This window comes from Phacochoerus africanus, chromosome 4, assembly GCF_016906955.1.
Source record: "Phacochoerus africanus isolate WHEZ1 chromosome 4, ROS_Pafr_v1, whole genome shotgun sequence".
Lineage (NCBI taxonomy): Eukaryota > Metazoa > Chordata > Mammalia > Artiodactyla > Suidae > Phacochoerus > Phacochoerus africanus.
This window is the reverse complement of record NC_062547.1, coordinates 52,717,609-52,720,348: the sequence shown is the minus strand read 5'-3', so window position 1 is coordinate 52,720,348 and position 2,740 is coordinate 52,717,609.

Sequence of the window (2,740 nt, the reverse complement as noted above, 5' to 3'; positions counted from 1 at the left end):
CTCTGATGACAGTAATGCTAGATTTTTGTAATAGTCATATAGGTCCCTGAGGCTCTGTTCATGTTTTATTCATATCATTTTTCCATATACTTTTTACAGATTTAAAATTTTCTAGTGTTATATCTTCAGGTTCACAGATTTTTTTTCTGTCCCCACCATCATTCTGCCACTGAGTCTATACTCTAAGCTTTTTATTTGGGTTATTGTACTATTCAGTTCTAAAATTTGCATTTGATAATTACTATATCTCTATTCCTTTGCTAAGAATTTCAATGTCTTTACTAGAAAGGTGGTGTGCCCAGAGAGAGCATAAACTCTCCATCCCTCCCACCCATACCTTGCCCCATGCATCTCTTCCACCTGGCTGTTTTTGAGTTATATCTTTTGTGATAAACCAGTAAACATAAGCAAAGTGTTTTTGGAGTTCTGTTAGTGATTATAACAATTTATTAAACCTGAGGATGGGGTCATGGGAACATTACATAGGTACATAGGGAGGAGAAGGGAGTGGAGACAGTTTAATCATGAGTCCAGAGATTTAATCAATTATACCTATGTAATGAAACAAATTCTAATAAAAAATACTGGATCCCATGGCTTGAGGGAGCCTCCTGGTTGGTGACACACTGATATACTGGGATGCTAGGAGAGGGATGTGCCTGACTCCACATGAGGGCATCGAAGTTCTCCATCTTCCCACAACCTGTCCCCTATCATGTCCTAGGCATCTATTTAATTTGACTGTTGAGTTATATCCTTTATGATATGTATCATAAATATAGCACTCTCCTGAATTCTGGGAGTCATTTTAACAAATTCTTGAACTTGATGGTGTCATGGGAGCCCACAAGTTTATAGCCAGTTGGTTGGAAGTGCAGGTGACTCACAAGATTTGTGATTGGTGCCTGAAGTGGGGGTCATCTAGTGGGATTGAGCCCTTTAACCTGTGGGGTCTGCACTAACTATGCATAGTGAGGGTCAGATTTTAATTAGGTTGCAGGATGTCCAGTTGATATGAAAGATAACTCCCACCAGAAGTCCTTCGAGACTACAGGAAGCTAAGCCTCCAGCATTAGCTCCCCAAATTTCCTGATTGCCACTGGCATTGCTCACCACATATATAACAATAATCTTGTAAACATGCATTTTCCTGTTCTGGATGTCTTTATGCTTGAAAGTTAGGGCTTGGTTAGTTACTTTGTTGAATCCTAAATGGAACTATCTCTTCAGAGATCTTTCTGAAGCTTGAGGTGATGAATGATAGAGCCATAGGTGGGCCTCCATTGCCGAGCATACTTGCCCTGCAATGTCTTTATGTCAAAGCCTTAAGTGTTTCTCTTCTCCTCCTGCATCCACAGAGGGAGGTTTCTAGCTTTGCATTTGGTCCTTAGTGATATTCTTCATACTGGTGGTTGTTTCACTTGACTACTAGAGCAGAAGGAAATGACGTATCTGAACCACAGCAGAGACCATAGGAATGACAGTGATCAGCTATAGGAGTTGCTGTTGAAATATATCAGATCTGAACCTGAGGGATCTCAGTGTCTTTAGCATTTGATAAGTGGTGAGAATGGGCTAGGTCTGGACTCCTGTCCTCAGTAAATTTTCAGTAAGAATCAGTGTAACATGGTCTGGCCACCCATGGATCAAAATGATGATGAATGATAACAAATAACATTAAAGATAGTGATTAACACCTTTACAGCATCTCATATGGTTTAGGTATTACTGCAAGCAAATTACTCATCTAAACATGATACCTAATAACTTAATATAGAGGAAGCAGGAAATTATGGAGATCAAAGCAAAATTGATGCATTAGCAATCATAGTAGGAGTTTTTAATACACTGTGTATAGAAACTGCAGCAAAGAAACAAAAGAATAGGAAATACAAGTATAATTATATACAGGTGATGACTACAGGGAGAAAAAAAAAAGATTTATTGGATTTCCAAGAACAGAAAAGAGATTTTTTTAAAAAAAAGCAATCATTAATAAAATAATGAATTATCAATTTTATGAAGGTGAAAATATATCTCAGACTCATAAAACAGAAAAAGATGCCAAACTAGCTATACATGTAAACCTAGTGAAATGTTGTTAATGAATAAGGACAAAATAAAAAAGCTGAGAACTTTTACAAACATTAGGAATTCTGGAGGCCATATTGTTAAAAGAATGAAAAGAAAAGAATCATAGTTCTAAGAGAACTGTAGTAATTCCTAAAGGACTGAGTAGCCAACAGGAATAGTAGGAAATTGTCAAGCACAAAAAATATTGATACAATGCAAACAATGGGAAAAATGATCCACAAACCCACTGACTTAAGGCAGATGGCACTGTCATGCTACATGAATAATTTATCTGAACTGGGAGATTTTATTTAAAATAAATACCACATTAATTTTTTTGAAATGGATAGTTCTTCCCCAATATACTTTGTAAAACCTTGGTTATCTTTTTATCAGCTCTGATAAGCACCATAGGACTGACAGTGTCTTAGCTACTGACCACAAGTGTTTGGTCACCCAGGATGACTGAGTTGTTTATCCATAATATGGTTGAGAAGGATGAGATGAGGTATTCCATCCAGTGCGTGACCACAAGGAAACTAAGCAGCAGGGTGGTCTGTGTGGCCCTTTTCTCTGGGGAGATTCGTAGAAGCTGGTGCCATGAAGATGCTAGGATTGTCTCTGATGCCTGCATAAGAGAATCACCATATATGCCCTTGAGAGCAGA